The sequence below is a fragment of the Panthera onca genome, chromosome E2 (assembly GCF_046562875.1).
Source record: "Panthera onca isolate mPanOnc1 chromosome E2, mPanOnc1 haplotype 2, whole genome shotgun sequence".
Lineage (NCBI taxonomy): Eukaryota > Metazoa > Chordata > Mammalia > Carnivora > Felidae > Panthera > Panthera onca.
Window position 1 is genome coordinate 31,368,223 of NC_138353.1, and position 12,373 is coordinate 31,380,595.

The window sequence follows — 12,373 nt, forward strand, 5'->3', positions numbered from 1 at the left end:
GATGCGCTCTGCCCTTCTGACCTGCACATTTTTGTCATTCATATGTCACCTTAGGTCCTCCCTGACTACCTTCAGTAAAATTACCTCTCTATCCTCTGCACAGATCGTTGCGACATCCTGTTGTTTTCTCTTCGGAGCACCCAGTTGTATCTGAAATTCCTATTCGTTTTTCTGTTGATTCATCCTACATATCCTGCTCTAAATGAAACCTTCCCTCCTGAGAGCAGGGGCACAGAGATCACCCGGGCCTGGCCCAGTGCCTGACGCATGGGCATCAGTACCTGCGTGATGGACAAATGAACGAGCATTATAGCGTGCTCTGCTTGTCAACCGAGAGTGGACACCCCAGTTTGGTGACAGTGGCTCCCTGTGTGGGGAATTGCTCAAAGCCATTGACCTGGGCACCTCTCCGTCCTTTCTCTGTTATATCCTCAGATAGAGGGCAGGCTAAGATGTAACATCCTTAATTGCCAGAGGGGACCCAGAGGCCTGGGAAAAAACTAATGGGCCTTGAAACTGATCTAATGGAGAGCTTGCAAAATATTGTTCACGATTCAGTCTACTCACTCCCATGCATTCAGTCTCTGAAATGCTCTTCTTCTTAGCACTTTTGTAGTTATACGTTGCATTTATGTTGACTTAGTTTTCTCTTTTTGTTTATGACATCGTATTGGAAGCTCCTTGAAGGTAGGAAACGTGATTATTCCTTATCCCGTGCCTTCACACACATATGTCAGGTTTGTCTTAGGCACACCGTGTACCTTGACTGCCATTTCTAGCCTCAGCTAACTCAGACATTAAGATGCCGAATTAGATTTTAGGGAGTTTCATTCTGGGAACCTGATACTTTTTTCCATGTCTGTTGTAAGAGTAATTACACTTTCAGTTCTTCTCTAAGGTCTGTGAAGTGTTTGAAGAAGGTTACCTGCATAGCAACTGGTTTGGGGGCAAAGTAAACATAGGGTTGGGTTGACTTTGCTCAGGAAGCAAGTGGGCTCACCTTGGTGCATTCTCCCTTGGGCGGCTCTCATGTGGAAAGCCAGCCGTCCTACCATTTTACGCACAGCCCTGGCTGGGCCCTGGAGGAAGGAAGAAATACCATGAGATACACAGGCCCGGGCTTTCCAGTGGTGACCCCTTATGGAATGCTAGGAAAAAACTAAAGGGATTGTGGTGTCTTTTCCTGCCTTTTATCAAATCTGGAGGAAGGCTTTGAGACCGGCTTGGGACTGCCCACCCTGAAGAGTTGCTGGCCAACTACTGAAGCCAGCAGGCAGACATTGGTGAGAGAAGGCTCTTCCAAGAGCTGTTGGCTTGGTCCCCAGATAGGATCGTGAGGTCCTAGATGTGGATATATGGGAAGATAGGATCTAGCCAACATTGGTTACTATGCTTGAACAAAAATAAGGTCATTTATTGACATCAATTGCCATCTGTTTTCACCCACTTACATTCAATTAACCCTTAAGCCTACAGTAGAGAATTGAGCTTTATGTTGATTTTCTTGGTGTTGCATTTCCCTGGCCTTACATCTCCATGTAGAATTTTCTGTGGAGATACTGTCCTGGGAAATATGATAGAAATAGTTCAGATTTTTAAAAAGAGGACTCTCTGTCTTGTCTTCTCTCCCCCTTCCCCTGCCCTGTCCATCCTATGTTTGAGAGCCTTGCTATAAAAAAATTATCTGAAGTCATTTTACATTTTATATTCTGACATCTCTTTAGCGGGTGCCATGGTTAATGTTATAACTTCCTTAGAAAGAATATAATTTCTCAGAGAACATTAAGCAATATTACTCTGAAACAGAGAATGGCCTCTGTACCTTAATTCTTGATAGGATAAAATAAGGTCATCTTACATGACTCATATACTACCTTAACATTTGTATAACACTTCACAGTTTTTAGAGACTCCCCTCCAGAGTTTTGTGTTGAAACACAAAAGACATCGTACCAAATCTGATTTTACTTTTGACTCCAAGTAATAGATCATTATTATTGTGTTGTAGCCTTTAAAATAATGATTAAGAAAAATAAATAAAAATAAAAATGATAATCAAGAAATAGGCTGAGAAAACGCGTAATGAGCTTTACTTAGCACATTCCATCTTTAGGGAAAACACTCTTAAAATGTTCACAAGTAAGGCAGAATTTCCCATGTTGGGTTATTCTGTGGATACAACCGTCTCCCGAATCAAACTTAAGTTGATGTTGCTCATTATTACTATGAGCTAAGGGACCCATGGAAGTAGGGTGTAACTATCAAGATTATGAAACAACCGTGTTAGACACCGCATGCCATTTAATGAGTCTACAACCGTAACAAAAGAAGACAGATACAACACAGGATATGTCACACCTACAATGAGAAGGTCCCATCCCATAGGCCAGATGACCCCTCTTTTGGTTTTGATATTAGGTGCTGACTCTACCATGATGAAGCTATGTAGTCTGATGACATGGAAATTCAGTGGAACACCATAGCATTATGGGGTATCTCCAGGCATCACCAGCTTCCTTGTCTTCACATCAAGGTCGATGTAAAAGGGAGGAGAACTTTCTTCCATCCCATTTTTCAATGGCCTTCTTAGGACCTGGCTTAGTATTTTATTTATCTACAAACCATGCATATAATGATTGCATTCGTTATATTATTAGCTATGTAATACAGCTGTGTCCTAAGTAGTATTACTTGTAGTGTCGCATTTAATCCTCATGAGAGTTCTTGGAGGAAGATATTATTATCCTTTCACAGGTAAGAAAACCGGAAGGGAATAGAAGGTGAGGCACGTGCTATGCTTACCTTGCTAGCTCCCATTCGTTCACTCATGATTCATGAAGCATTTATCAAGCAACTACCGTGTATTAGCATCGATGATACAAGGAAGGATCAAACCCAATCCTTGCCTTCAAAGAGCTTAAAGAACTGGGTTGGAGCACAATTTAGTTGTCATTTCAAAGGTAAAGGATCTCAAATGGAGGAGTTTTCTGGCATCTGCCTTAGGACTGTGCGGCCAAGATAAATGTGATGGATAGATGTAAGCATCAGTGCGCGAGTGGGAGGAGATGTCCCAGAAAACATTTTTTCAGCTATGTCTGTGACTCTTGGGAACTCCTCATTCATTATGAAGTTCTTTGATGACACCAACCATTGCGCAGGAATCTCTTCCCAGAGCAATTTATAAATATCAAATAATTTTTATGATGGATAATTCCAGAAAGGGTTAAAGTTGGCTTCTCTGGGACACATAATGGGAAAGTAGCTGAACATGATTTCAAAGGGATTTTTTAGGAGAGAATTCCAATTACAGAGAAGTAATTTCCCTTTCTAGCTTACTAAGCTCTATTTCAGACTAATGCAGTTTCAAGATCCATATCCTTTCTTCCCTTATTTCAACAGATATTTTGAATATGAAAATCTTATGTCAAAACTTAGCTGAAGCCTTCATCAGGCTTTTGAAAGGCTAAGTAAGAATTCTGTTTCTAGGAATAAAAAGATGTGGATCAGAAAGATTCTTTGCTGGCTAGAGTCCCTTTTCGGATGGTAGTTCAAGCAGTCTTTAATCATATTTTTGTTGATTATTTATTAGTTTCCCTGGGAAATCAAAGACTCGGCAACGTAAAATGTGTTTTCCTGAAGATATTTTATGAATCAGAACCCGGAGTAAAGAAATAATGGAAAATACATTTCCTTTGCCGATATGGACTAATTGGGAATTAAAAGACCTTTCTCTCTAGTCAGTGCCCCACATGGAAATGCTAAGTGACCTAACTGGCCCAATTGTACCGACCGCAGTTTCTGCCCAGACAAAACTCTTATGCCCCAAGTAGATAAAGAGAGCGCTTTGTCAGTAAATCAAAAGTGTGGAACACTAGAACTAATTTAAGTAAAGGGATAGGCTCCAAGCCAGCTGTTTGGGTAAACCCACATGGAACCAAAGGGGGAAACTGATGTAACTTAATATGTGTGTATTCCAGCCATCAGCCTAGGGTGTGTGTAACGCAAGCTTGTGGTGTTTGCCGTCGTGAGAGGCATGAAGGCAGACTCCCGTCCTCAACTGCGTGGGGCTGCCAGCTTGCGGCAGCTTTGGTCGATACTGGGCTTGCTCTTGGGGAGCCAGACTTTGGCTGGTTTCCTGATGAAGGGTAGGGGAACTGCGTGAAATGTGTTTACTCATACACATCGTCCTGGTCAAGTGAAATCAAAAGGCATCTGAAAAAAACAATCGGCCAGAGCAAAACACAAAGAAAATACGAATGCGTTTTGTGCTGTTGAGGCCAGTATAATTTTGGGGGATATACAGGATCAACACACACGACAGACTGGAACACGATTGGGAATAATGAAGTATGGCTGTGTAGCAGAAACAGCAGACTATGGTGGTGAAGAGCGTTAAGAGCCAGATGGTCTGAGTTCGAAACCCACCCTGCTGCTTAGTAGGTACAAGAGCTGGGGCAAGTTAGTTAGTCCTTCTCCGCTTGGATCCTCGTCTGTAAAGTAGAGATGGTAAGAACACCCACCTCAAGGTCACCCGGGTGTCATTTGGGACATATGTAAGAACCACGTGACCTAGCGAATTAGGTCAGAAGGCCCTGAGGATTTTGCTTCTCTGTGTTTTGAAGCCCTTGGTAGAAATGTCTTCATGAAGTTGAACCAATATGCGAATATCTTTGACGCTATGAAAACATGCCGATTTCTTATAGTTCAGTCTACTAAAGAGGGGCTCGGTATGACAGCATGAATGGAGAAAGAGATTGTTCTGGTTTTCTGGAAAAAAAAAAAGAATACCCATCTCATAGGATTGTTACGGATTCATAAAAGTAAAGGTGTTTAGAATGGTACGTGGCCCACAAGAAGCATTCTATAAGTTGGTGATTGTTATCATAGATCAGAAGTCAGAAGCTCAGGTGCCCAGGGGCGCCTGGGTGGCTCAGTCGGTTGAGCGTCCGACTTCGGCTCAGATCATGATCTCATGGTTCGTGAGTTCGAGCCCCACGTCGGGCTCTGTGCTGACAGCTCAGAGCCTGAAGCCTGCTTTGGATTCTGTGGCTCCTCCTCTCCTTGCCCCTCCCCCACTCATGCTCTGTCTCTCTCTGTCTCTCAAAAATAAATAAACATTAAAAAAAATTTTTTTTTTAATGTAGAAGCTCAGCTGCCCATAGTGCCCAGCATGGTGACCACTGGCCGCAAAGACCAGTGGTGTGCAGATGACGGCAGTCAGGACGGTGGCACCTGCTCCTTAGCTACAGCCGCCACTCTGCTCTGCACTCGATGTGGCCCTAGGGGGATGCTGGTCCAGTGTCACCATATCTTCTGAAATATCAGAATTGGACATTCGGACAGCTGGACTTTGCTGAAAATCTCTGAGCTCTTAACTCTTGCTGATTTATTTTAAAACCTCTCCAAGCCAAATAAAACCCTGTCTGCAGGCTATGGGCCACCAGCTAATGACATCTGTGGTCTAATAATGGAACGCTGACATGTAGCTTACAGAAGTCCTTGTGATGAATTTATTATCACACTGTGAAACAGAGATTCATTTTGATTCTGGAAATATTCATTGAGTTCCTACTATGCGTCAGACCCTGTGCTGATGCCAAGAATACAGTAGCGACCAAGATAGACAGTCCAAGGGATGTGCACACTTTATAAGACTTTTGAAGAGAAAGCAACACCCGTACCTAAAAGATACTCAGTGTTGGTTCCCAGCTCCTTCCATTACCTCTGCTAAGTCTAGACCCGATCCCGTGAGTATTTGAAAGCTGATTTAGGTTTTTGAAGAGTAACAGCATGGTCCAGTGTAAAACTAATAAATCTACCAACAATATTGCAGAAATATCCGACTGAAGTTCTGTTCCTCTTAGTTTCCTGCTTTTTCTCTGATTAGTCCCTCTCTTTTACGCAGAAGCACGTCATGACTTAGGGACATGAACTTGGGCTATGATATGTTGCCACCGTTTGCATATTGCTTCCTACATTTTCCTCAATTTGTCTTTGAGAGTGTGAACTTCCTTCACACTTGCAAAGGTGCTCAGTGGAACACTAATCCTGTGAGCTAATTCACCGTCATTTGAGAAACAGGGAATATTATGTATCCCCTCCCTTTCTTGGAGATTCACAAAGCCCGTTAGCAAAGCCCGTTGAAGGCTCTGCAGACAAAACTTCTTGCTAAACCTCGTCTAAATAAATGTTTCCCAGATGTATTTGACCAAGGTGCACCATCCCCCCACCCTTTTCCCCACTTAGTACACTTTAATATACTGATTTACTGTAGTTGTTTGGCCCATTTGGAGAAATACTGGATTCCCCAGTTCTGCTTCCTACTAGGAACCATAGTGTCTTTAAAATTTCTTCCCTTCCTCAGTAGTCACAGCTAAAGATATCTCCCAAGATCTCAGACTTTATTCTCAAGGAGTCTAGCAAATCGAGTGTGGCAGTGGCCATCTTGGTGGTGCCTGACCATTGAACTATAAATCTTGGAGGAAAGAGACTGTCATCCCTAGTTTTTCTGCTGCACTACGCACGGGGTCGTTCTGCAGCGAGTGTGGAGTAAATGCACATTAACTGGCCAGTGAATGCCCCCACCAGAAACATTCCAGGAGGTGCTAACAGTAGCTGAATTTAGATAAAGCACAGTACTAGTCCTATGACTTTTGGGGTACTAGTCCTATAACTTTTCCGCAAGTTCAGAATGATTTCCCAATTTAAAAAACTTCTTTTTAATCTATCGAACCATGTTTCTGAAATGTGTGAATCATACCTCACCTTGAAAAACATTTTGGGGCGCCTGGGTGGCTCAGTCGGTTAAGTGTCCGACTTCGGCCCAGGTCATGATCTCGCGGTCCGTGGGTACGAGCCCCGCGTCGGGCTCTGTGCTGACAGCTCAGAGCCCGGAGCCTGCTTCGGATTCTGTGTCTCCCTCTCTCTTTGCCCCTCCCCTGCTCACGCTCTGTCTCTCTCTCTCTCTCTCTCAAAGATAAATAAACATTAAAAAAAAACTTTTTTTAAATATATTGCAAGGCTTGGCAAGCCTGAGAGATGAGAGCAAGAAGGAAAAAATGGAGGATGCTCGTAGATAGGTCAGGAAAAGGGAATGAAGAATTAAGTGAACGACGCAATCAGCAGGTTTGGGTTTTCCCAAAGACCAGTGGCTGGTATTGGGTCTCTGATGGTGTCTCCTACGAGCCCAGTTCCCACGCTGCATTCCAGATTGGGTCTGCCCAGGCCTCCCACCGAGTCTTGCGGCCATGGCATTTGCCGGCACATTCTGCCGTCCCGACGGCCGACTCCCCTACGACCACCCTGTCCCACCCGCCTCCTGTGTAGGTGGCACGTCGGGCCCCTTTGCTTTGGACCCAGGCCTGGGATCTCCTCCGCCATCATGTAGTTTTCCTGCAGGCCTCACCCCACCCAGCCACGCTGCTCAGCGCGGCACGGCAAGACTCAGCCTGACTCTTCCTCGGAGAAAGAGGAATTAGCTTCGGCGTTGGGGGTTCAGCTGTAAAGTGACGTTTCCCACACTCATAGACTTGCATACCGATGAGGAATTCAAGTTTATTTTAGACTGTTGCTATGAGCAGGCCCCAAATGACAAGGGAGCATGGAGCTCATTAACCATCCTCGTAAGCCTCGGGAGCTCTCACGTGTCTTCTTGGTTGTGGGCACAGTGCTAATTCTTTGGCTTTAATACAATTCCTTTCCAACCAGCCCCTCACATTTGTAAATCTTCAGTAAAACGTATGTGGGAAATCAATAGGACACGCTCCAACCCCGTTTTCAATAGTCAGAGGAAGACCATCCTGGCCTTTAACATCGGTCCCGTTGACGCTAATGTTGCTACAGCCAGTCCCTGTGCCCTCAGCCCCACCCCCCGAGTTTTATGAAGGTGAGCAATTTAGGACAGTGAGAGTCACGGGATTTTGAATAACTTAGTTCCTAGGTGTGTTTGGAATGGAAACAAAGATAACCCTGTTCAACAGTGAATTTGTGCCTCTGGGTGAACGGCCAGGTGTTCTCCCAACTGAACTGTGAGACTAATTTCTTCCTGGCCTCTGGAAACCAGCTGAAGCAGTGGGCCAGCTGGTATATCTTCAATCTTGCATACCAACATCTTTCTCTGATTCACAGATTTCCTTTATCCCCAGCACTTCCTCTGGTATGTGCATCCCCGACAGTAAGCGATATCTCTTATTGGATTTGGGCATTTTTAAATCGTTGAGTCTTTGGGTGGGGAGGGTAGAGGAAGGAGGGTAGATGGTTACATTCGAATATTTCCAGTGGGAACCGTGCTTTAATCTCATCCACCTCTGATTCTTTTTTTTTTTTTTTTAATTTGTTAAATGTTTATTTTTGAAAAAGAGAGAGAGACAGAGAGACAGAGTGCGAGCAGGGGAGGGGCAGAGAGAGAGGGAGACACAGAATCCAAAGCAGTCTCCAGGCTCTGAGCTGTCAGCACAGAGCCCGACGCGGGGCTCAAACTCAGAAACCGTGAGATCCTGACCTGAGCCAAAGTTGGACGCTTAACTGACTGGGCCACCCAGGTGCTCCTCACCCACCTCTGACTCCTGTGCATCAGATGGTCTCCACATTCATGAGAAGAGGACGCTAAAGTCATTGAGGGTGGCATTATGAGCCATTACCTTTTTTTTTTTTATGTTTACTTATTTTTGAGAGAGAGAGCTCAAGCAAGGGAGGGGCACAAAGAGAGGGAGACACTGAATCCAAAGCAGGCTCCAGGCTCCCAGCCGTCAGCACAGAGCCCAACATGGGGCTCGAACCCACAAATGCAAGATCATGACCTGAGCCGAAGTCAAACATTTAACCGACTGAGCCACCCAGGCGCCCCTGAGCATTACTCTTTTTCACATTGAAATGATCTCAGAGGAAACAAAGTTAATGTGTATCCCGTTGTTCCAACACCCGCCATGACTAGAGTATACAACAAGAAGCTCTGGAGATTTTTATCTAGAGGAGAAATTTCCTGGGGAAACTGAGAACTTTCGTTTGCAAAGCACAGCTTTTTCCGTATTAATCGACACACACTTTTCCGCGATCTGAGATTTGGAGAAGCCCAGAGATTCGCCTGGTGAGGCACAGGGTAGAACTTGACCCTTGGAAGCGGCAACCTATACCTGATGGTCTGGCAGTTCTCAGGATATATCAGATCATACCCATAATCTATTTCCCCAAATAGCTGTGACATGCAAGATTCTCCACGCACTAAAAAGGGTATTTGAAGGTCACAAGTAAGTTCAGGGGACCTTTGATGACTTGAACGTGCCCACTTTCGGCAGCCTGTGCATGCTGGCGCCTTCTGGTATAATCTGGACCTACCTTACCCAGGCGTATTTAAAGGGAAACGAATGTTTCTTCACTAGTATTACAGTTTTCAGGAGGCTATGGCGCCTCGGTTGAAACTCTCCCTGTCTGTTTTTGAGATGAAACTTCCGGGAGCGCCACCACCCCTCCAAGGTGAACTTGACCATGATGCAAACCATGAACCCCCTTTGGTCTGGTGTGTGTGTGCGTATTTTGGTGGACCGGACCAAGCCGTCACAGCGAGGGCTCAGCTGGCAAATGCCGTTCTCAGCCATTCACACAAACCTAGCCTATGCCTGAAGGGTGTGCATTAAAACACACGTGGCTTTTCAGGCACACTTTTAAACACACTGGATACTTCAATTGCAGATTTCCTTGAACTGGATGCTAGTAGATCTTTACATATTGCAAAAACAATAATGTAGTAATTAAGTAATAATCTGGCAAAGTACGGTAACAGCTTTCACCCCTAAGAACGTATGTCACCTATACCGTTGACACACGGAGTTGTCTGTTGCAAGATTTCTCCGCACTTGGTAACAATTGTAACAGTTGAAGTTACAACATGTTGCCTGAAAAAGCAACATAGGTGCATTTTCAAAGGGGAATTTCTCATGGTTCATAACTAATAATAAAATAATAAAGCTATGCCCATGACAAAAATGCCCGCAGGAGATAGCACAGGACATGAACGGGGAACCCGGACTAGCTTTTTAAAGAAGATATAAAATTCTAAGACTTCAGAAAAATTCAGCTTAAGAAATAGCGTGAATAACAACTATTAATATTTGTTGCGTGTTACCCTATGTCGAGCTGTGTGCCGCGTGCTTGGTGTCGATTTTTAAATTTCATCCTCACGAGTCTCTCCGAAGCAGGTGTTTTATTTTCCCTATTTGTTAGACAAGAAAGCTGTGGCTCCAGAAAGCGTCTTGCAAGGTCATTCAGTCTCCAGCAAGTGGGGAACACTGGATTCCAGCTCACGCGGTCAGCCTTCAAGCCGTTGTTCGTGGCCATGTCCCTTGCCTCATACATCATTTCTTCCCACGGCAGAGGTCACAGCAGGCCAAACCCAGCCTTAGGTAACAGTGGTCACTGCCGAGCGGTTGCTCAGGATTATTTCACGTACCTTCGGGTAGTCTTTCATGTTATCCCCAAACCAGCTCCACGATGTAGGTGGCGGTGATCATCCCCATTTCACGGATGAGGACAACGGACATTCAGGTGGAGCAGTGTGTCCCAAACGCTGGCAGGGCTAACGTCCCACTCCGGGCAGTCTGGTCCTGGAAGCTACTCTCTCAACCTTTAGGCTAAGAAGTGCGGCTGGCCGCCGCCATTTTAAAACCGGGATGTTTCACACTACGAATAAAGATGTCTGAGTCCTCTTAGAAGACAAAACAAGGTGGGACGATCGGACAGTACTGGTTCCCTTCCACCTGGCAAGGGTCGCTTGGCCGCCGTGGGTAGCTGCTTGCGGTAGACGGCTGTCTCCCTCCACTACCCCTCCCTTTCACTGCTTTCCTTCCTGCGTCCTCACTTTGGGGGGCATTTAATTTGCAGTTTGGGCGTGGGGTCTCCCTGGTACCGGAGCTGCTTCCGCAGGGGTCTTTCTGTTGTATGTGTCGGTGCGAACGGCATTCCCCACAAAATAATGACAAACTCCTCCTCGAGGGTCTTCCTCGGTCCCCTTGCCCCTGCATCTCAAGTGTTGCCACTCAACCAGGCAGGGAGCATGGGAGGCTTACAACCTTTTCTCTCTCTGCCTGGTTGGTAGCAGTTGGCCGGTGTTTGGTCGGCCATGACCAAGGTGGCAGCAGCCTCTGCAGGCTTTGGCACACAGCTTGGTAGGCTGTTGTGTGACCCAGAGACCCCCAATCTCTGTACGCGTTAGAGCAAAATACAACTATAACACCCGGAAGTGAAGAGAAATATTTTGGCAGGTCCATGCCTCCTCAGCAAACTAGAGCATTCTGTCTTGAGGGAGGATTTTCTAAGAGCTCAGTCTTGATTATTTGTTCCACGTTGGGCCAAACCAGTGTATTATTGGTAAGATAATGAGTGGCATTCACCCAGGGGTAATCCTTGCAGGGATTTTGATGATGCAGTAAATCATGAGAGTAAAGCCCGAGTGGTTTATGCCATTAAAACCTTGGGATAGAATTAGACTTGTAATCACCACTTGCCCATGTTTTGTCATTTATGATAATTATAGTAGTAATAATCCGTGTATTGTTGAGAAGTAGCAGTCAGAAGCATCCATCAATTTTTTATCGACACCAAATCAAGTTGATACTTCATCTTTGCTGCAAAAATGTAGATTGCACCAATTAGTCTAAAGAAATTGGGCAGTCATTAGCAATGAAGTAAGCAGTTAATCTACAGAATATTTCTGGTTCCTCTGATGCCAACAATCCCTCTTAATTATGTGGAATATTGCGAGCGTCTCTGGGACTCTGTCGATGGTGCCATTGTTGGCTTAGGTTAGAGGGAGCATCCGCGTCCCTGCTTTTATTTAAAAGAATGCACTGTTACCTCCCAGCCCCCTCTTGTACCCTTCTGAGCTTCCAGGCAAATTTATTCTGAAGCAGAACACTCAAATCAAAGCAGTTGGCGTTTTCTTTTTCTTATTGAGAAATAGGGATTTTCCCCAGTGGGCTGCTTTCAGGGATGGTGTGTTAGCTCCCCATCCCATACTTGTTACCTCTTCTTGTTCACCTTACCCAAATCATGGAATAATCATCTTGAAAAGAAAGGAAGGAAGGCAGGAAGGGAGAAAGGGAGGGAAGGAGAGAGGGACACACACAGAGAGAAGAAAGACCGAAAGAAAGAGGCAGAATTTGAAAGAAAATCCAACCAGTTGTGAAGAAATCCTGGTGCTAATGAGCTTTCTACGTCTGCCTCAAGTCTTTTCCCCAGGCTATCCTGATCTCCCTCTCTAGACATTTTCAATCGGCATTGCCCATAAATTGTACTAAGCAGCTGAATAATGTAGTGTGGAAATTTCAAATATATATATGTATATATATTTTTTCTATTTAGGAAGTTTGGAAAAGCAAGA

The 12,373-nt window shown here is 44.9% G+C and overlaps 1 protein-coding gene across 3 annotated transcripts in view; it reads left to right on the plus strand.

Annotated features, from left to right (window-relative positions):
- Positions 1 to 12,373, plus strand: part of FTO (FTO alpha-ketoglutarate dependent dioxygenase) — a 389,551-nt gene that overhangs the window by 294,818 nt on the left and 82,360 nt on the right. The window lies entirely within an intron of this gene.